The following is a 23,303-nucleotide window of genomic DNA, read 5'->3' as shown; positions in this document are numbered from 1 at the left end:
TTTTGGTAATTTTTATATTCGTTTAAATATTACCGGACACACACTGTTCACCATGATGAGAAAATAAAAATTTAGCTGCCACAGGACAAAGGAAAAAATAATTCTGAGTCCGTGCCTAGTAAGTACTGGGTTGAGTTGTAGTTAAAAACAAGCAAATGTTTCTTTTTCTTTTTCTTCTCTTCTCTCTCTCTCTCTCTCTCTCTCACTCTCTTTTTAACAGTATAGGACAGAATAGGCCACGACAATAGTTTTGGAGATTGGGCATTAAAATATTCTGGAAGCAGGAGTGCCTGGGTGGCTCTGTCAGTTAAGCATCCTACTCATCCTGATCTCAGTTTGGGTCTTGATCTCAAGGTCATGAGTTCAAACCCCGTGTTGGATTCCACACAGAGCATGAAGCCTACTTTTTTTTTTTTTATGATAGTCACAGAGAGAGAGAGAGAGAGAGAGAGAGAGGCAGAGACACAGGCAGAGGGAGAAACAGGCTCCATGCACTGGGAGCCCGACGTGGGATTCGATCCCGGGTCTCCAGGATCGCGCCCTGGGCCAAAGACAGGCGCCAAACCACTGCGCCACCCAGGGATCCCCGAAGCCTACTTTTTTAAAAAAAGATTCTGGGGCCAGTTTGGCAGGAAGTGTGGAATGGGAATAAGAAAAACTCATAGCCTTTTAAAGCCCAAAGGAACTTGAGAAATGGAAATTACCATCTCATCTTAGAGATAGAGAAGCCGAGGATGGGAGTAGGAAAGCACTTCCGCAAGGTCACACAGCTGTGGAGCAGCAGAGTGGGGTTTAGACCACTGCCTACCCAGTATGATTAATGTTCTTTTTTTAACCTGCATGTATTCTAGAATAGGGATGGAGAGGGGCAAACAAAGAATATAAGAATTTCAAGGCTACACATTTGAAAAAAACCCAGCAAGTCATTTTAAAGAGTTTTCAATATTAAGTAAATTCAAGTCTAAAAGATTTTATAATTTAAGTAAGAGAGGGGGCACCTGAATGGCTCAGTGGTTGGGCGTCTGCCTTTGGCTCAGGTCATTATCCTGGGGTCCTGGGATCCAGTCCCGCCCAGGGGTCCCTGCAAGGAACCTGTTTTTCCCCCTGCCTGTGTCTCTGTCTCTCTATAAAGCTATAAATAATAGCTTTAAAATAATAATTTAAATAAGAGGATTCAGTTTTAAATAGGAGGAATTCTCTCTGTTCATTGGTGTGGGTTTCAAAGGTTAGGCTTTTTTTTTTTTTTCCAATTAAGATTTATTTATTTATTTTAGAGAGAGAGAGCTGAGGGAGAGCGAGAGCTTTCATGTGTGAGAGTTGCGGAAGGGGCACAGGGAGAGAATATTCAAGCAGACTCCTCTCTGAGCCACTGAGCCCAGAGCCCAGAGCCCAAGGTGGGACTCCATCTCAAGACCCTGAGGTCATGACCTGAGCTGAAATCAAGAGTCAAGTGCTTACCCAACTGAGCTACCCAGTCACCCCAAAGGCATATTTACTTTTTAATCTACCCGTAGCCTCCAGAAATCAAGAGTGCATGAGCCTCTGTCTCACCTTTTGAGAGATCAAGGTTTGTTTCAAGATTGGCCTGAAGCCTATTCAAGCTGGGGTCTACCACCCCCCAGATTCACATCCTCTGATGCACGCATATTCTTGTTCCTTTAGTCTAGGGGATGCAAACAAACGAGAAGTGAGATTTAAGGGGTAACAGGCTTGAAGGAAACAAGGCGATACACCAGAGAGAGAGATTTAAATAGTGCTAGAGTAAGCTCGCGTGTCTCAGGGAGGTTGTCAGTAAGCCCAGCTGCTTGGTGCCTTAACAAGAGGCAAGAAGCCAAGTCTAGGCTGTAAGCGTATTCCTGTCCTCCGTGTCAGCAGATAACACAGCTAGTGTTATTGTTCTGTTCTGGCAGCTGTCGGCTGAAACATTGTGGGATGCCACACTTGGCCCAAAGGCGGATGGTACAGCAACAGATTTCTCTTAGGAGAGAAAAGAAGAATGTTGCATCCTGTTCTTCGTAATATTCAAGACGATAGCACATCTAGCTCCACCATGGGTAGATCGGGACTTGATAACATGTGTCTGAGCCTCTGTTTCCTGTTCCCTACCTTCACACACCCCCATAGCTGAATGCTGTAGAGGATATCCTCAAAAGGACAATTACAATTTTGGAATAATGTGTTCACTTCCCATATCCTTACCTTCTAACACATCCTTAAGTGTCCTCTCCCTTGGAGCAGAGAGAGCTTTTGTGCTGACTGTCTCTCTTATCAGGGAGGGAATGAGCTCATAAACGTAAATTAAAATGCCGTACACTCATCATGTCACATGCCCCAGGGACTCCTGCATTATGATCCTCACGGTAATAGCTACTGTTTATGGGGGGCCAGCCATCAAGAACCCACAACAGTTACCAACCCTCTTCTGGCTCTGCCTGATGGCTGGGTGACGTCAGACAAGAGGCTTGATGTCTCTGAGCCAGGGTGAAATGAGGATAAGAAGACCTGCCTCCCAGGTTTGTTGTGCAGATTAAACACTGTGATGTGTATAAGACCCTGAGCACATCGTCTGGCCCTAGGTGCATGCTAATGAAATACCAGTAGTCTCCATGACAGCAGCAGAAGTAACTGCACTTGTCATTCGAAAGTGGAAGTGGAAGCATAAAGAAGTTACAAAAGATCCCCAAAGATTGGAATTCATTCTACTTCTGAAACCTTCACTCTTCTCACCAGGCAGGTGTAGGTGAAAATCATCACTTGTTATAAATATGCATATTAATAATGTGAGGATTTCAGCATTTGCTGGGGGAGATAGGGTGGTGGAATGGAGGCCTGAAAATAGTACCACAGGGTTTTGTGGGTTTTTTTGGGTTTTTTTGTTTGTTTGTTTGTTTGTTTTTTACCACAGGGGTTAAAAAAGAACATGCCGGTATCTTCTGCGATACAAGGTTCTGTTCCTGGCACCCTTTCATTCATGCCACTTGGGTGTATTCGGTGCTTATGTGTCCAGCACAGTGCCAGGTACCTGAGATACAAAGTTGAATTCAAGACAATCTCTGGACACGAACACATGCAAACACCCATACTCAAAATCATACCAATGGAAGGCAAAGACTAAAAAGTTCTAGATTCTTGAGCGCTGCCTTTTACAGCTGTATTCAGCTTTGGGGCCTACATAGGGCACCTATGTTTTCAACAAACCACTTAACCTCAGGGTGGCCTCTGTTTCCATATCTACAAAATGAACCTGTCTCCCTTTATAGAGATACAATGACTGATGGCAAAATAAAGATAAAACACAGCTGCCAAATCTTTAGAGACATACCAGGCAATAACTTGCTATGTAAGAAACAGAGCAAGAAGGCAGCACACAGCGATCTTGCTAACATAACGCCTTGCAAGAAAAAATTTGGATTAGGTCTGCATAACCTTCAAGTGAGAAGGCGAGGCCCTCTGCACTCACCCGCTGCAGCCTTGGATTCACCTACAAGTTTTACATAACAGCAAATGTTCGGTGTAGTCATTTCTCCTGGTCCCTCCTGAAAATACTCGAACTATACTCTCATAAAATACATATATTAGCTAAAGCTGTTCATATCACCGTGATGCCTCTGAATGAAAGTCTGTAGAATAAAGTTCTTCCAAGGGAACTGTCATTTTAAGATCTGAACTCTAAAAAATTTTTATGCTGATCTGAACAGAAAGTATTGCTATTCAAGTATGGGGTGGCATTATTGACTGTATTAGCAGGAACTAAAGTTTTCTATGTGAACATGTGATGGTGGAAAGAGGGTACACATTTCTGTGGTAGATATGGGTGCATATCCTTTTAGACTCCATTCATTTTTTTAAAGATTTTATTTATTTATTCATGATAGACACAGAGAGAGAGAGAGAGAGGCAGAAACACAGGCAGAGGGAGAAGAAGCAGGCTCTATGCAGGGAGCCCGACGTGGGACTCGATCCCTGGTCTCCAGGATTGTGCCCTGGGCCAAAGGCAGGCGCTAAACCGCTGCGCCACCCAGGGATCCCTTTTAGACTCCATTCAAAACAGAATTATTTTTATTTTATTTATTTTGGTGGAGGGAGTCAGCAGAAGAGGGAGAGAGAGAAAATCTTAACACAGACTCCACACCTAGCGCAGAGTCCGAAGCGGGACTCAATCTCGCAGCCCTGAAATCATGACCTGAACCAAAATTAGAAGTGGGATGCTTAACCTACTGAGCAACCCAGACACCCCTGGACTTCCCTTCAAAACTGGGAAGTTTTTCTGGAGCACATGGTCAAAGTTAGGAGTGCACAATTTGGCCACGAAGTTGTGTAAAGACAACCCACACACATATGTGCTTTGAAATTGTGATCTTAGCAACGTGGAACACAGACTGGGTGGGAAGTGAGGGGGAAAATAGAATATAGCTGCCCAACTCTCCAGCAATTGATTCCAGCAAATACACAAGCAGTGTTTTAGAAATAGCTATAAAAAAAAAAAACTACTACTATTACCTTACCTCTCCTTACACTCTTACCTCTTACCTACCCTTACCTCTACTCTTACCTCTACTCCTACCTCTCCTTACACAGTCCTTTCCCTAGAAATCTGTTTACTTATGTTGTATTATTTGTTCTATGATGCTTATTACATGTGTTACATTACACATGTTGGCTTAGTCCTTTTTTAAAAAGATTTTTATTTATTTATTTTTAATGAGAGACAGAGAGAGGCAGATACATAGGCAGAGGGAGAAGCAGGCTCCCTGCAGGGAGCCTGATGTGAGAGTCAGTCCCAGGACTCTGGGATCATGACCCGAGCCAAAGGCAGACACCCAACCACTGAGCCACCCAGGTGTCTCTGGCTTAGTCTTTATTGTGTTTGCTATGTATTATGCAATATATCTCTTGGTAAAGAAGTAGTGTTAATTTATAGGCCAGTAATTGTCGGCCTTTTATCTCCTACACAGGAAGCCCATTTTTCAAATGACACCTTTGTCATCATTCCAAAATATGCAACAGATTCAAGCAGTATCAAAACAGGACAAAGTGGGATCCCTGGGTGGTGCAGCGGTTTGGCGCCTGCCTTTGGCCCAGGGCGCGATCCTGGAGACCTGGGATCGAATCCCACATCGGGCTCCCGGTGCATGGAGCCTGCTTCTCCCTCTGCCTGTGTCTCTGCACCGCCTCTCTCTCTCTCTCTCTCTCTCTCTCTCTCTCTGTGACTATCATAAATAAGTAAAAATTAAAAAAAAAAAAAAACAGGACAAAGTTAGGTCTTAAGTTCAAAAACACTTGTTTATTTTTTTAAAAAGCAATTTTAAAAAACGCCTGCATGGCTTAGTGGTTGAGCATCTGCCTTCGGCTCAGGCTATGATCCCGGGGTCCTGGGATCAAGTCCCACATCAGGCTTCCTGCAAGGAGTCTGCTTCTCCCTCTGCCTGTGTCTCTGCCTCTCTCTATCTCTCATGAGTAAATAAATAAAATCTTAAAAAAAAAAAAAAAAAGAATTGTCAGAAATTGCAATACTCTGTCGCTGGTCTCTAGAATGCATTTTTTTCTGAATAGCTTTATACATGCATATGGAATTTATTAATCACCCTGTAGCAACTTGCAGGAATAGAGCTTGAAAATCCCAGAAAAGAGCATATGTTAGAATCAGGCAGCTTCAGGTTTAGAAGAGGTACATACCAGCTCTAGGATCATGAGCTAATCACTGTACCTCTCCTAGGGTGTTCTCCTCATGTGTACATTAGAAATAAAAATATCTACTCTGCAGGATTGATGTAAGGATTAGAGATAATGTTCTGAAAGTGCTCGGAATACAGCAAATGTTCAATAAGTAATGGGCAATGTGATTATATTCATGCTTGGTTCCATCACCTCCTCTGCCCCTCTTCCCTCCCCTTTCTGTGCCTACGCTATGGGTCTGTGTGTATGAGTGGAGGGAAGGGTATCACATTACTCATTCATGCTGGTGAGGTGACTCGTCCCTTTTCTGAAAGTGCTTCTTCCTTCACGCAGGGGAATGGAAGAAAGGAAAAGGATGCTGGAACTCTAAGCACATTTGTCCTTGGAGATGGACAATTAGTTGATTTAAAAACATACTCTCTGGCCTTAGAAAGTAGCTACACCTTTCAGAGGATGATGAATGGAGGAAAACAAATGAACAGGCTGGCTCGTTCAAAATATCTCACATCATTTTGCAGTGATTCAGCACAGTCACTTTGGTGTAGCAATTGTTTGTAAAAGGCATTTTTCATAATGAAGTCCAAACATGTCATTCTCATAGGTTGAAATGAATCTTACCAGTGGCATCTGCAGATGGGGCACAGCAGGAAGACAGAAGGACAATGACCAAACAACAAATGGAACAATTTAGTTCAAGGATCAAAATTGAATTTTTATTAGAAGACTTGAGGAGTCAAAGCTGAGGATTTCATGTAGGCTCTAAAATACCACTTGGTATACAGAGCACTTTTCCCTGCTTTTTTGAGTGATTTGCAAGAAATCCACAGGGCAGGGATCATTTGTTATTCATCTTTCTATCCAACCAATAGCACAGGAACTCGTATTTTGAAGGTGCTTATTACATATTTGTTGAATTTAATTGCAGGAGCAAGAGTGTTTCTTCAGTTGGCCCAATACAATGATATGTTAAGAAGCTGATGGGATCATATTGGAATGAGCTGTTGGTTGGGAATATAAGGCGGTCGATTTCAGTTTCTTTATCAAAACATTGAGTTTTCCATGCTGGGAGGGACCTGTTCATTCGGTCGAGTCCCACAGAAATCAACTGCCTGCAAAAAACAGACTTTTGGAACTCAGCACTACAGATGGGTCATGTGTGTACCCAATTTGGAGTCAAATTGGAATGAAAAAGAGAAGAGCCATTAAAAGGAACACCCCAGCAAGAGCAAGAGATGACAAAGTTTCTAGTTTCAAAATTTCATTGATGGCAGTTTCTTAAAATATCCATGTCGGTGCCTGTGTCCAAACAAATGAATAAAATTAAGAAATTAAACTGACCCTGACTGCCAGACATTTTCACACATGTTATGTCTTCCACTTCCTATAGCAATTTTCAGCTGTTGGCATCACATGGAGAATAAAAGAGCCATCAAGAGGTTGAGTTATTGGCAACAGGTCACACCAAGCCTGTCTGATCCCAGAGCCCCCTTTTAAGTCCACGAAACTTACTCAGCCATATGGTTCCTTTTATTAAATATCCTCAATCTATGTGCAATATTTGCACTTGGCATCACATGGTGCAAGAATGCATTCCTAGCACAGATCACCACTATATTCTAATTCTGATTCTGTGCCTGGCACCAAGTAAGCACTCCATAAGTATTTGTCCAAGGACTATTAGAATTAAGAAGTGAATGAACGAATGAATGGATACATAAATAATGAACGAAGGAATAACTACCAACTGGGACAAGGGTATCCAGAAATTTTGGCTGGTACAGCAAGAGTCTGATCTGATGTGGCATTTACTTCTGAAATGTTGGTTCTAAACAGGAGAATGATTTCAGAGATGAAAGATAAAAAGTTGGCATCTCAGCATTGGAGAATTAGTCCTTCATGAATCCAAAAGGATGAGTAATACAAATTTATATGTTTATGTTCCAGAATTTAGAAGCTTTTAGAAATAAGAAACTGCTCTTGGGATAAGACTCTCCCCCAGAACAATAAAAAAAATTTAAGTGCCTAGATGCTGCAAAAAAATATGATTTACTTAAAAAAATAACTTGAAAAGATACTAGACAGTTCTAATCTAGCCATTTTATGTGTTAGTCACTCGCACCCACCCCCCAAAATGTGTGTGGAGTGGAGTTAGAAGGCCTGGTAACGGGTGACCTATGCAGACACGCATACCGGGCACAGGTTTTAAGTGTTGACAACACAGAATTCAAATGTGAGTTGAGAAACATCACTGTGCCACATCATGCAAATGTGCACTGCTTCTGCCAAAGAAATTGTATGTTACCTTTATAGACAACGATCTGAGCCTCAAACACATCTCACTATTACCCTAGGGTCTCTTGAAATGACAGGCCGGTTTGCAGTGTGTGGTTCCAATGGCTGCCAGAGGATATCAGGCAATTGTCTGAAATGGAGCCAGGGTCATACGTCTTCCTGGGATATCTGATTGCCATTCATCAGGAAAAAGAATGCCTATGAACCAATGGAGTGACACAGAAAAAAAGATTTATGTATCTGTTAGAAACTGGATTCAGGGATCCCTGGGTGGCTCAGCGGTTTGGCGCCTGCCTTTGGCCCAGGGCACGATCCTGGAGATCCGGGATCGAATCCCACATCGGGCTCCCGGTGCATGGAGTCTGCTTCTCCCTCTGCCTGTGTCTCTGCCTCTCTCTCTCTCTCTCTCTGTGACTATCATAAATAAATAAAAAAAATTTAAAAAAAAGAATTAAAAAAAAAAGAAACTGGATTCAATGTGGTGTCTGTTGACCAGCTCCTTGAATTTTTCACATGTTTAAAATGAGATTTTGCAAATAGTTATGTTGTTGAAGTGCCATCGTACTGGACACAGAAGCTAAGATAACCCCTAAATGGGATATTGGATAAAAATCATAAATTAAGATGAAAATATAGATAAATGGGTTAGGGATGAAGAAGTGATGGATTTCTTATCTACGCCTAAGTGAGTAAGCAAATGCACTCCTTATGCTGCCATTTTGCCTGTGAGTATTTACGTCTATAAGTGTAAAGAAAGAAATTGCCCAATGAAAGTAACCAATAAAGTCCAGGTTGAGAACATCAATGCCTCAGCATAATAACTCCCTCCTTCCAAAATAGTTCACTTGCAAAGCCACTGGCTAAGCAGAGCCAATGCAGAGTCCTTCCCCGGACACCCAATTAGTAACAACAGCTGATGCTGCGAGAGCCCAACAAAATTCCCTTTCCTGCTTCATGTCTTTGATCTTCATTCATTCACTCATATATTTACATATCTATTTGTACAAAGAACTATGTTAGACACTGTAGGAGATGCAAAGATCAATCAGACATGAGTTTTGCCCTCAGCAAGTTGATAATCTGTAAGCACTCTATGTCTGATGTGGAGGCTGTTTACCACAGCATGAAGGAGGAGGTAGCGATGGCTGTGGAAGGAACCAGAAGAAGTTCCATGAGGGAGGCACGGAGCAAACCAGAACGAAGCCATTTTTTGAAATGCTGAAGAACACAATGCCTAGCACAAAGTGCCCATTAATAAATTATAGATGGACTAAAGAAAGTGCCACCTTGCATCACTACACATTTATGGGGCACTTATTTAGAATGCATTTAGAACTGCCCCAAACTGGGCTGATTCATTAGAGTCCCAATGGTCTCAGAAATATTTTATATGTGGATATTAATGTGAACCCATTACAGCACTAGGCCCTATAGCTAATTTATATTTGGTTCTCAGCCAACAAGGACGAATAGCCATTTGAGAGGTCCTTCCGAATTATTTATTTACTCTACCAGGTCCCTCCGTCTGCCATTACTTTTGTGCCACTGGACAGCGGTTCAAGATTGCTGACAGAGGGTGTATAAGTGACAGTGCTAGGATTCTACAAGGGATCAAGGAAGAACTTGCATGGCAGCAAGCAGGCTTCACTGCAACAGCCCCAAACTCCTCCAAGGAGACAGTCTAAGAAACCCAGAGCAGCAGACAGATGCCGCCTGGCAGTAATCCTTGGACATTCTGCAGGGCAGCATAAGCCTCACCACTGCCTGGAAAGATTGACCAACAACAGTATTGAGGATAAAAAAGAAGAAATGTTAGGCCAGAGGCACATCACAGCTTCAGGAGACTAAAAGAGAAAGGACAATTGCCAAAGTATGACAGCAGCTGCACATCCTCACGGTATCATGAGGCAATAATCACGTAGAGCACCAACTGAACTAACACGACTATTTCCAAGAGCAGGTTTCCACAATCCACGGGATATGCCTGTCGTTAAAACTGGGGAATGGAGGTGGAGGAGGATCCAAAACACTATTTCTATTTCAGATACCCCACAAGCCCTGTAATTAAGGATATCCTTAGGGTTTGGGAAAGTAGACTCTCTGTAAGGAACAGCAGTTCTTTAAGACAATTGTGTAACAGAGGAGATCTAATTAAAGAATAGGAGTTACTTTTGTTTGGCACCAAAGGACAACCTCAGAGTAATTTTGGTTACCTTTCTTACTACAAAAAAAAAAAAAAAAAAAAGTTCACCTGATTTATTAACCTAATATTCACAACTTTGGGATGGAAAGGGAAAGAAACTTACAAAGAAATACTGAAATAAAATTTAAGGGCTAAAAACAACGATTTCCTATGCAGGGAAACATTAGGGCATCATGGTTCCAAGTGTGGGCTTTGGGATCGGGCTGTTCTGGGGCCGAATTCCAGCTCCATCATTTACAATTTGGGAAAATTACATTATTACTCTAGTCAAAGTTTTCTCATCTGTAAAACTGGTAATAATTATTATTCCTTATTAGAGATTTTGTGAGGACTAAATAGGAGAATGCATATAGAGTGCTTAGTTCATCACCAAGCCCATAGTGAGTGCTCAAGAAATGTGGCTTTTCTTAATGATTCCCCACTCCCACCCCAAATTGTTTTAGATTATCCATTGCCTAGGTCAGAGGGTAGAGAGGTACATCATTAAGCTTACCCAGCTCTCTCTCTGGATCCCTCGAGGGTTTGAAGGGAATGAAGCAGAGCAGTCACACAGATTACTTCAGGGTACGCAGCCTCTTACTGAGATATTTTGGGCAGGTCAGAGGGCACCATATGGCAGTGCTGTCATGCTCCGTGTCTGAAGAGCACAGTCTCTCCCTACCCGCCAAATTTGTTAGTGTCTCCATCCCTGGTCCCATGAAACCCCAGCTCTTGCTCCTCATTTGTTAGATGTCACCTGTGCCAGCATGGTTTCTTGTACACAAAGATGTTTGGGCAAAAATCTGCACATCTTTAAAGTTCTCTTCCTCCCAGCTACGTGCTTTGCATTGTTGGCAAAATTCAGTCTCAGTGGACTATTATGACAATACAAATGGCTCCACAATCTAAATGTTTGGCTTTGGCCTCTTTTCAATTTCTGTATACCTACTGGCCTTCTTCACAAAGACCTACCACATCTCACACTCAGGGCCAAAGCCAAATCTGTTTACCACTTCCGTCCATTATGTTCCACCAAATTTTTCTCTGAGTTAATGCCATCACTGGCCTTTCTGTACTCTCCAAGTGAAAACCCAATACCTCTCCTCCCCTTTCCATCAGTGCCTGATCTCCAATAATTAAACCTATCCACTTTATCTCTTCTCTAATTCTTTCAGGTATCTCTTCTTTTCCAGTTTCCCTTGTCCTGACCTTCTTTACTGTTTACCCAAATTAGCATATTCAAGAAATAATTACTGAGCATTCTCTGTGAACCAGGTGCAGCAGAGTGTTTGTGTTGGGGACCCCGAGATGAACAAGGTAGACAAGGTTCTTGCCCTCACAAAACTTCCATTTTAGGCAAGGAATACAGATCTTGAACAAGTAAACAAATAAATGAGCAAGATAATCTCAAATAGCAATATGGGTTATAAATAAAATAGAACCAGATGATTTGAAAAGAATGTCTTGTGCTGGGAGTGTAGAGACAGAGAAGAGGGTGAGGGACTAGAGGTTGGGACTGTTTGAGGAAGTAATATTTGAGCAGAGGCAAGAAGACAGCCATGTAAAATTCTGGGAACAGCATGCTTTAAATAGAAGGAATGGCACAAACAAAGGCTCCCATGTCTGAGGTCAGACTAAGCTTGTGGCTTGTTCAGGGAATCAAGAAAGCCAGCGAGCTAGAACCAGTGAGCAGAAATGAGAGTATAGGTCTGAGAAGCAAATGGAGGCCAAACTGTCCTGGGTCTCATGCACCACTGTAGGAGCATGAATATCATTCTAAGGATGATGGCAAGTCATTTGTTTTTTTTTTTTAACAAATAGGATTCACATTTTATTACATATTTTATTAAAAGTGTGCAATCTAGGGACACCTGGGTGGCTCAGTGGTTGAGCGTCTGCCTTCAGCTCAAGGCATTATCCCGGTCCCAAGATGGAGTCCCACATCAGGCTCCCTGGAAGGAGCCTGCTTCTGCCTCTGCTTGTGTCTCTGCCTCTCTCTGTGTATCTCTCATGAATAAATAAGTAAAATCTTTAAATATATATATACTGTATTATTAGCTTCAGAGGTAGAGTTCAGTGATTCATCAGTTTTATATAACAAACACCCAGTGGTTATCATATCATATGTCCTCTTTTAATGCCCATCACCCTATTATCCCATCCCCCACAGGCTTCCCCTCCAGCGACCCTCAGTGTTTCCTATGGTTAAGAGTCTCTCAATGGTTTGTCTCCCTCTCTGATGACTTCTTGTGATAAGTCACTTGTATTTTAAAAGTTGTCCTCGGTTTTCTGTGGGGGTAATGGATTAGAAGGGAGCAAGACTGGTTGTCTGGCAATGAGCTAGATAAACAGTACAGGGATCTGGGTGACAGGTGCTGGTGGCTGGACTGGGTTTGAGAGAGGATAAATGAGGAAGAACAGGGAAGGCTTTGCTTGCGAGGTGCAGATACTGATGGCAGTATGACCGTATGGATCTGCTAGTGTTCTCCTTCCTTCCAAGCTTTTTCACCTCAGTTTATTCAGCACAAAGCTCACAGAGCCATCCTCCCAAAGATGCCATTGTTTGCCCGCATAGCTTAATTGGTTCTCTATTGCTTTTAGAATAAAGTTTGCAGTTCTGGGTGTAGACTCAAAGCCCTATGCTACCTGGACTCAAGTACTTTGGAGATACAAAAAGAGGCTTACAAGGGAAGAGACCAGAGTTACCAAGGAGTTCAGAAGCCCTGAGCTAAGTCATTTCACAAACAGCACTTTGCAGAGGAAGTGGTGTCAGATCTCAGTTTGCACAGAACCAGCCTTTATAACTCCTTAACTGCTCTTAGTCTGACAGGCTCTGTGTTAAATGAAAGAGTCGCCATGCATTGACCAGTGGTGATGCTTTAACTTCCAAGGGAAGAAATAAGGAAGTTTTAGGAACCAGAAAAAGAAAATTAAGGAAGCCCTTAGAATACATGTAAATCGAGGAATGGATTAATTTTGTTATGATTCTTGGTTTCATTCATTCCCCTGACATATAATATCCAATTATAGTGCAACTGAACTATAAAATTAACCTCACAACAAAATTTAGTGGTCAAGTGAACTATCAAAAGAGAAACCGTGACAGAATAGAATAAAATCATGGCTCACATTGAACCTATGAGTTCCTTTCCTTTCCGCCCTAAGCAAGCATTTCTTGGAAATTGAAAATTCACGAGGATGATGAAAGCTGACTGAAGTCACCGGTACTAACAATCCAGAGGAACAGAAGAGGGCAGTGTTACCACAGACTCTTGCATGGCCTTGAGGCACTGAGAAACGGCTCATCGCCCCAGTAACCCTGCTGACTTACCTACCATCTCAGAGTGGGTCTCCGTATCAGTTTCTTGTTTCTTTCCACTGGCTAAGTCTCGAGCCCAGAAACAAAGTTAGCAATGAAGTCCCCCCTCGGTCTGCCACCTTGCTGCGTCCTGCTAAGCCCAGTGAGAAAGTGACTGCTTCCCCCTGTGGTCTCAAAGAAATACAAACCCCGCTCTACATGTACATTAGTTCTTGTTTGGTCTTTTACAGAACACATGGTGAAAAAATTCACCTGACCGGATGAGAAAAACACTTTATATTTAAAATGTTATCATCAGACAGGCCCTAAGGATTTTATTTTATTTTATTTCTTTTTGTACTGCTAGGAAAATGGATAGATTCAGCTATCCACCCAGGGACTTACTCAGAAACATTCACTGAGTAGTTGGTTCAATGCAGAAAAAGGAAAAACAAGAGTCCCCCCCCCTCGAGACAACTTAGCAGACAAGTGTAGAGATAGCTCTGTGTGGGGAAGGGCTGGCAAGCACTCCCCAAAGACAGGGAAACATTCTTGAAGGCATCTGAGGAAGAACTCAGCTGCCATCTCCAGAGTTCCCGTGGCGGAACGGGAGAGAAATTAGAGGAAATATCCTAGCTAGAAAGCTTTATAATTGCACCTTAAAGGACTGTAGGATCTAGAAGGAAAGGTACTGTGCAGAAGGAAAAAAAAAAGTTAAAAGAATATGTGCATGTGTGTGCAAGTGTGTGTGTAAGCAGGAGAACAGGGCTAGGAAAGAACAGAGGATGATCCAGTTTGGCTAGAACAGAAGGTACCTGTGGAGGGAAGGTGTGAGAGCTGTTTGGACTGACAAATATCACCGATGAGTAGTCGTTGAGAGTTTCTGAGTGGCATGACAGGGACAAGTTTCTCAACAGCAGCTATTCCCACAAAGGAATCAAGGGCTCGTGCACCCTTGTCACCCTGTTTCCCTTCTGACCTCTCCCAGAAGGCTCCCACCATTCGGGTCCATTGAAGGCTGTGGCTTTGGCATCAAAGTTCTAACATTTAACCTTTTGCAACACTTTTGGAAAATATTTTCCCCTCCTCGTTCTGATCATGGAGGAAAGAGGAATAAAGGTAAAAGATTCTCTATGACCATCTGGCAAAGTGAAGGAATGCACACAGTTAGTGCAATGATATTGAGTGACAATCAGCGAGGCTCACCTAAAGCAGAGAATGAGGATGCTTTAAGTGTGCTGTTGAGTCCCTGTGTCCATCCATCCATCCATCCATCCATCCATCCATCCATCCAATCCAACAAATATCTGTTGAGCATATTCCATGTGCCAGGCAGGCATTGCTCTGGCATTAGGGACACAGCAGTGAACCCAAAATAGCCAAAGCTCCTCCTTTGTGGAGTTTACATTCTAGACAATAAGCAAATAAACATATCAGGTGTTAGATGATGATGAGTACAAGGTGAAAAAGTGAGGCAAGTAAGATATCAATTACCAAGTTGCAAGGGAGAGGTGTCAGTAGCAAAGAGGGCAGGGGGGATAAGGAGAGAGGTAGGAGAAACGGGCACTTTGTTGGTAGTTTAAGCCTGAAAGGCTTCTTTCCTGGTAGGTGAACCACGGTTCATAATGATATTCAACAATCAATACTAATGGTAATAGATATAATAGTAATGCCTATTACTATATCTTTAAAGGCTGCTACTGTGCTAAGCATTATTTCATGTATTTTTCACAATTAACCAATAAATATCATTAGTGGGATACTTCTGGTGCGATGGAAATGGAGGGGAAGAAAGGAAGGAGGGGAAGAAGGAGGAAAAAAAGGAAAGGAAAGGAAAGGAAAGAGAAGAGAAGAAAAAAAGAGAAAGAGAGAAATCAAGGCTCAAATAAATAACATAGCTTGCCCAAGTCATCCTTTTCATATATACAGTGCATGGATTTGAATGCAGACAGTCTGACTCCAGAGACTGCACTCTTAACCCAGACACTGGATTGGGGTACAGAGATAAATAAGTCGTGGACTCTGTCTTGGAATTGCTCATAGTCTGGTAAGAGAGACAGACTCATAAACAAATAATCCTAGAACAGTGATAGGAGCTATCATCGAGGTATAATAGAGTTAAGGAGACACAGAGGAAAGAGTGACTAAGTGCCTGACCCGGGGGGCGGGGGGTGGGCAGACATTTGTGTTTATGTAATTCACTGCTCTCTCTGGGCCGACTTAGCCACAACGAATCTGCAGTTCCTTCCAAAGTCTCTTTCCGGTGGATTTCCCCAGTCTGCCTTCACAGGTTGTGGTTTGTCAGCCTCATCCTGCACGCAGTAAGTGGTTCTGACACAGGGGCCACATGAAGTCTTTAGAACCATTCTGGAGAAGGGAGAAAAAGAACCAGATAGCAATTTACCATTATTACCCTCAGAAAAGGGTGAGGAACGTGAAGTAAATGAAATCAGGTGAAGTAAAATGAGATGACCATGCCATGTTATGATGGAGGAGGAAAGGGGAGAGGATGCTGGCTACCCATCTGGAAAGGCCAAAGGCCATGTGCATTTGTGCAAGCAGCTGACAACACAGATACACAGACAGGAAAACTGTATTCCATTACCTAGCAGAGTTTGCCTTAAACATCCCGTTCTTAACCTTGTCCATGTATGAACTTCACAAAATTTGCAAATCCCCTGAAATTGTGTATAAAACTTTACGTACCTGTTGTGCATTTTCTAGAGATTACTAAGTTCATACACATTTCAAGAGTATGTGTCCCCCCCACAAAGAGATTCAGACCTATTATGCATTAAATACTTTCAGACCTGTTTCTCCAATAGATTTAAGTATAATACAGTCTTAAATATAGGCATAATTAAGAAGGCCTGAAAAGCCTAAGTTAATGCATTGATACACTATTGTTAGACATCATATTCATCAAAATTCTTGCAAATTAGTGTTGCCACTAGGTCCCCACACATGAGTATAAGGCCTTAACATGACTTCAAGGCTTGTCCTTGATTCTGTTGTGTATGGTTGACCTTTTATCTTTCTTTTTTTTTTTTTTTTTTAAGATTTTATTTATTTATTTACAAGAGAGAGAAAGGCAGAGAACACAGGCAGAGGGAGAAGCAGGCTGCATGCAGGGAGCCCAATGTGGGACTCAATCCCGGGACTCCAGGATTACACCCTGGGCCCAAGGCAGGCGCTAAACTGCTGGGTCACCCAGGGAGGGATCCCCTCTTTTGGCACTTCTGTGTAGGAGGATTAGCTCTTGAAGGCTACAGTGTAGTATTGGTTTTCAACCTTTGTGTGTTGCCGGGAAGGAGGGCAGTATTTGGGAAAGTTTCACGTCACTTATCTGGTGTTTTCAAGTCACACACAACATCCCATCCATCCCTTCTCTACCCCCTACCCCTATGCCAGCCCTTTACTGATGCTGCCCAATGACAAATGTGCCACAGACTTAAATGTCCTCTTTACAAACCATCGGCCTGGTTACTTTTGGTTAACTGTCCTTTAGAGGTTAAGAAAAAAATTATATAGGATGAGAAAGCTCACCTCCAGGATGCATAACTCTAAAGTGCACAAAAAATGGACTTTTAAAACTAACTTTATATTCTCATGGGCCAGCTATTGGAAGGCACAAGGAAAAAGAAAATCTAAGACGAGACTTTGGCCTTGATGATTCCCCATTGCTAGATAACAGTGAGTCTGGGAGTGATGCAAGGCAAGTATTACTAGCTTTTCAGAAGTATCAAAGAAGAATTTGTAGAAAAGGATCACATTGACAGAAAATGCCAGATGATAGCTTAAGATTTGGGCAAGTTCATTATCAATCGAAACATTTGCCTAACCTCTTCTACATCAAAGCAGCCTTGCTGTTGTGTTAAGGAGCAAGAAACCTATAAGGATGGTAGATGATTAGAGCCTGATGAAAAGCAAGTGCAGGTGTGTAATGCATGCATAAGACTAGCAGCATGCATAAGCTAGACTCAGAGGGAAGAGTGCTGTGTACTGAGCCAATCACATCCACTTCCGGTGGGGCTGAAAGGGTGGCTAGGGAAGCAATGACTTGTGCAAATTAACTGTTCATGAAATCACAGCCTGAGGTACCATAGCTGCTGACAAAAATATTATAAACAAGCTACTAGTTGGCTCTCCTCCCCTCATCCTTTCAGCCCAATTAGAGGCAGCCCAAACTAACCAGTAGGATAGTTTTTCAAGATAAAACCAAAACTTCTACAGAAGATTTAATTAACAACCTGACTTGTGTTATATGAAGCAATCCAGAGATCAGCTGCCAAAGGAGGAATTTAATAAACAAATAAGCAGTTACAAAGCCTACCTCCTGTTAGCCTTGGGTCATTAATGATTCAGTAAAGACATCTCATTTCACATCTTGGTCTATGTTCTGTTAGCAAAATTTAAATCTGAAGGAAAAGGGGAACCCAAGGGATATTTTATTATAGCTACACAAATGAGCAACAGCTCTCTCTTTCTCTAAATTTTATATGAAGAAAACCTTGACATCACAACTGTTGTCAGAGACTTTAGAATAAGACTCTACTATTTTTCAATCTCTTCTGGTTTAAAAAAAGTTTTAAGAATGAGATGAAAACAAGGACTGAAATATCATTTGAAGTTATGCATTCAATATGCATAGTAACTATTATTACAATAATAGTTGTAATATTACAATGCATTGAGCTGGGACAATGCATTATGTCATTGACAGGTAGAAAATCATCATGACTGGCTTGCAATATACATAGCTAACAGTCTGTAAAAAAGTGAGTCTAAAAAATAAAATGTCATTCATCAGATCTCTCTAATAAACATACAACGATTTGTGTTATATGAATTATTCTTTTATGTTTCTGTGCATATGGAATTTAAAAACTGAGAAGCTCTAAGGAGTCTTCTCACTAATGGATGAGTGATTATTTGACTCAGGTTCATCTCCCCCAGTGACATGGAATGCTCTGCAAGGTAAGAATCATATTCATTTTTGATCGTCACTGTAACCCATCCTAGACATCAGGCACAGTGCCTGGCACTTAAGAGGTGTTCAATAAACACATCTTGGTTGAGTGAATATATTGACATATCCCCATTCCAGTTTTGTTTCTTTCATTTTTAAGATGAGGCCAAGAAAAGCTAAAAAGCTCATATTACATACGCATCTAGAGTAAAATTGGCTCCAGAATGATCCTCTTCCTCCTTCCAGTTTATTAACTATTAATGAGAACTGCCAATTGGTGCAATTTTTTTATCACTCCGTTAAAGTATGACTATTCTTTTTTTTTTAAAAAAATAGTTTATTTATTTATTCATGAGAGACACAGAGAGAGAGGCAGAGACATAGGCAGAGGGAGAAGCAGGCTCCCCGCAGGGATCCTGATGCAGGACTAGATCCCAGGATCCCGGGATCACGCCCTGAGCCAAAGGCAGATGCTCAACAACTGAGCCACCCAGGTGCCCCAAGTATGACTATTCTAAAGGAAAATATAAAATAAATCTTTTATCTTAATCATTGTTTGCAAGATATTAAGATTTTAGCATATCTTTGGTATTTTGCCTCTGACACTTTGTTCTTTGGGAGTGACGTGAAGAAAAAAATGTCAACACTTGGAAGAGCACTTGGTATTTGCCTAAGCAAACTGGTTAAAACTCCTTTTGCTTTCTCTTAATAGGTGAAAAGTTTTAAAAGAAACTTTACAGCTATGCTTTTTTTGTTTCATTTTGCTTTTTAAAGATTTATTTTTTGAGAGAGAGAGCACACACCATTGGTAGAAGGGTGGAGGGAGAGAGAATCTCCAGCAGACTCTAAACTGAGCATGGAGCTCAATGCAGGGCTTGATCTCAAGACCTTGAGACCATGATGAAACCAAAAGCCACCCAGGTGCTCCAGCAGCTATGTTTATTTAAAAACTGCAAAACTAAAATGCTACTCAAGCTCTTCTAGTTACTGCTTATGATGGTTACTAATTCAGACTAGTAGTACAGATAATTTAAATTTTTTTTCAATCACATTCCCTTAGACTCTGAATAGGTATAGTCTATTTTTTAAAAAATATTTATTTATTTTAGAGAGAGGACAGAGAACATGAGCAGGCAGTGGGACAAGAGACAGAGAAGCAGGCTTCCTGCTAGGGAGAGAGCCCAATGCGGAGCTCAATCCCAGGACTCCCGGGATCATGACCTGAGCCTAAGGCAAATGCTTAACCAACTAAGTCACCCAGGTGCCCTAATTTTTTCTTTTTTTTTTAACTAGGCTCCATGCTCAACCCAACTTGGGGCTTGAACTCACAACCCTGAGATCAAGACCTGAGCTGAGGGCAGCCCGGGTGGCTCAGTGGTTTAGCACTGCCTTCAGCCCAGGGCCTGATCCTGGAGTCCCAGGATCAAGTCCCACATCAGTCTCCCTGCATGGAGCCTGCTTCTCCCTCTGCTTGTGTCTCTGCCTCTCTCTCTCTCTCTCTCTCTCTCTCTCTCTGTGTCTCTCATGAATAAATAAAATCTTAAAAAAAAAAAAAGACCTGAGCTGAGATCAAAAGTAGGATACTTGACTGGGCCACCTTGCTGCCCCTCATTTTTTATAATCAGCATCTATCACAAATTTGGTACAATAGACAAATAGACAATAGCCTTTATGCATATTTATAGTCTATATAAGTTATATACTTATAAACTTTAAATGCTAGTGTAAACCTTAATTTTTAGGTGTAAGCTGTGTTGGCCAAATGAGAGTCCCTGATGTCTTTCCTCAAGTATCAGGAACTGAAATTTGTGAGCTTACAAGTAAATATGGAAAAGGACATAAACCACCACTAGGGGGCAAAATGAGCACAATATAAACATTCTACCGAAGTAAAATTCTAGAAACAAAAACATATGATTTCACTCATAGGTGGAATTTAAAAAACAAAACAAATGAGCAAAGAGGAAAAAAAAAAAAAACAGAGGGAGAGAGAGAGGCAAGCCAAGAAACAGACTCTTAACTAACTATAGAGAACACACTGATGGTGACCAGAGGGGAGGGGGGGAGGGTTGGGGGAAAGAAGTGATGAGGGTGAAGGAGGGCACTTGTCCTCATGCAATGTATGGAAGTGCTGAATCACTATATTGTACACCTGAAACTAATATTATACTGTGTGTTAGCTGAAATTAAAATTTAAAAATTTTTTTAAAAGTCACCCTTTTATATCATGAAAAAAATAAGCAAACAGTAAATGTATATTATTGAAGGTAGGGAAAGATTCTCTATTGTCTACAGAATAGTTATGCAAATAACTCTCCAAATAACTATACTTTACTCTATGAATAAAGTACTTGATTTAGAGATCATGTTTTTCGGAGGAATAACAGCAGGAAAGAAGCAGAATGCTTGATTAGTAATTGAACAGCATAGCGAAATGCGCATAAAAGACGATGTCTACAAAACCACAAGATACTAACCAACATATTCAGTCTTGATGTAGCACTTTACCCTTTACTAGATGTCAGGGTCTGATACACATTTAGAATTCTTTCACTTCTTCATTGCTACTACTGTGTATTGGTCTCTTCGATTGCAAAAGAAAATGTATGCTCTTCTTTTTCCCCCTTATATCCCATTGGGAAGTGGTAGTTTTAAAATGTGAAAAATCTTTTTGACAGCCTTCTTTCAAAAGCTGGAGTTTAACTCCTTTTCCCTGGATACAGGCCAGCTTTAGTGATTTGTTTCTAGCCAATATCATGTGTTAAAAATGATGCTGTGTGATTTCCAAGGAAGGTGTAGAAGTGGTAATACAACTCCTGGTTGACTCTATCTTTCAGGATGCTCTTCCTCTGAATACAGCCACCATGATTTGAAAAAGCCCATGTTACAGGGAGAGGCCACATGCAGGTATTGTGGCTGAGAGTTCCATCAAAGGTCCCAATCTGCAACTAGCATCAGAAGTTGGAACTGTAGGGATGCCTGGGTGGCTCAGTGATTGAGCGTCTGCCTTTGGCTCAGGGTGTGATCCCGGATTCCTGGGTTTAAGTCCCACATCGGGCCCTTTGCATGGAGCCTGCTTCTCCCTCTGCCTCTCTGTGTTTCTCATGAATAAATAAATAAAATCTTTTTTTTTTTTTAAAGAAGTCAGACCTCTAAATGAACAAGCGTTCAGATGATTGCCATCCCCAGCTTTCAAACCCCCCAGCTGAAGCTGTGTGAGACAGAGATGAACCCTCCTTGCCAAGCCTTACCTAAATTACAGATTTGTGAGAAAAATTAATGCCATCATTGTTTTAAGCCATAAAGTTTCAAGGTGTTACTTTTAGAAAGCAATACATAACTGGAACGGGGGATAATGGTCTTTGGGAATACAGCACAATAATTTCAGAAAATAAACTCCCAGAGGATTATATTAGTGCTTCTGTGGAATCCAGTTGGCATGGGCCCACACACACCTACCCTGAAACCAATAAAAATATTCCCAAGATATGCTATCACTCAGTGTCAAATCCCATGTGTACTGATGCTCAGGACCATGGGGTCTTAGAGACAGATCAAACTTGACGTTTACAGGCATCATTATCACTGACGTCCATTGGCAGGTTGCTATAAACATTCTCCCAAGCAGCAGATCTGCAAAAGAGAGGCTTTTCTCCTTTCTAGAAGGTCTGAACCTTCTGGTTCATGAACAAGGAATGGCAAGGCTGGCGGGATAGAAACTCAGTAATGACTTCATCAAGCAGGAAGCCCTGAGGAATAGGAGCATTTCTCCAGGTGGATACATGAAGATGGCTAGCTTGCAGCCAGTCTGCAAGGAAGATGGGAATATCAGGCTTCTTTGAGCTTAAAACACCAAGAGGCAGAGTCTGTCTGTTGTGAATAGTGACTGGCATATGTTAGATTCTCAATAAATCTTGATGAAGTCCCAATAGTTCATTTTGCTTTTGTTTCTCTTGCCTTCATGGATGTATCTTGCAAGAAGTTACTGTGGCCAAGTTCAAAAAGGGTGTTGCCTGTGTTCTCCTCTAGGATTTTGATGGAATCTTGTCTCACATTTAGATCTTTCATCCATTTTGAGTTTATCTTTGTGTATGGTGAAAGAGAGTGGTCTAGTTTCATTCTTCTGCATGTGGATGTCCAATTTTCCCAGCACCATTTATTGAAGGACTGTCTTTTTTCCAGTGGATAGTCTTTCCTCCTTTGTCAAATATTAGTTAACCATAGAGTTGAGGGCCCATTGCTGGATTCTCTATTCTGTTCCATTGATTTATGTGTCTGTTTTTGTGCCAGTACCACACTGTCTTGATGACCACAGCTTTGTAGTACAACCTGAAATCTGGCATTGTGATGCCCCCAGCTATGGTTTTCTTTTTTAATATTCCCCTGGCTATTCAGGGTCTTTTCTGATTCCATACAAATCTTAAGATGATTTGTTCCAACTCTCTTCGTCAAGATAAGAAGCTTTTGCACAGCAAAAGATACAGTCAACAAAACTAAAAGACAACCTGCAGAATGGGAGAAGATATTTGCAAATGACATATCAGATAAAGGGCTAGTATCCAAGATCTATAAAGAACTTATTAAACTCAACAGCAAAGAAACAAACAATTCAATCATAAAATGGGCAAAAGACATGAACAGAAATCTCAGAGGAAGACATAGACATGGCCAACAAGCACATGAGAAAATGCTCTGCATCACTGGCCATCAGGGAAATACAAATCCAAACCACAATGAGATACCACCTCACACCAGTGAGAATGGGGAAAATTAACAAGGCAGGAAACCACAAATGTTGGAGAGGATGTGGAGAAAGGGGAACCGTCCTGCACTGTTGGTGGGAATGTGAACTGGTGCAGCCACTCTGGAAAACTGTGTGGAGGTTC

The sequence above is a fragment of the Canis lupus genome, chromosome 2 (assembly GCF_011100685.1).
Source record: "Canis lupus familiaris isolate Mischka breed German Shepherd chromosome 2, alternate assembly UU_Cfam_GSD_1.0, whole genome shotgun sequence".
NCBI classification, from domain to species: Eukaryota; Metazoa; Chordata; class Mammalia; order Carnivora; family Canidae; genus Canis; species Canis lupus.
The sequence above is the reverse complement of the archived record's forward strand: the minus strand, read 5'-3'. Positions refer to the sequence as shown.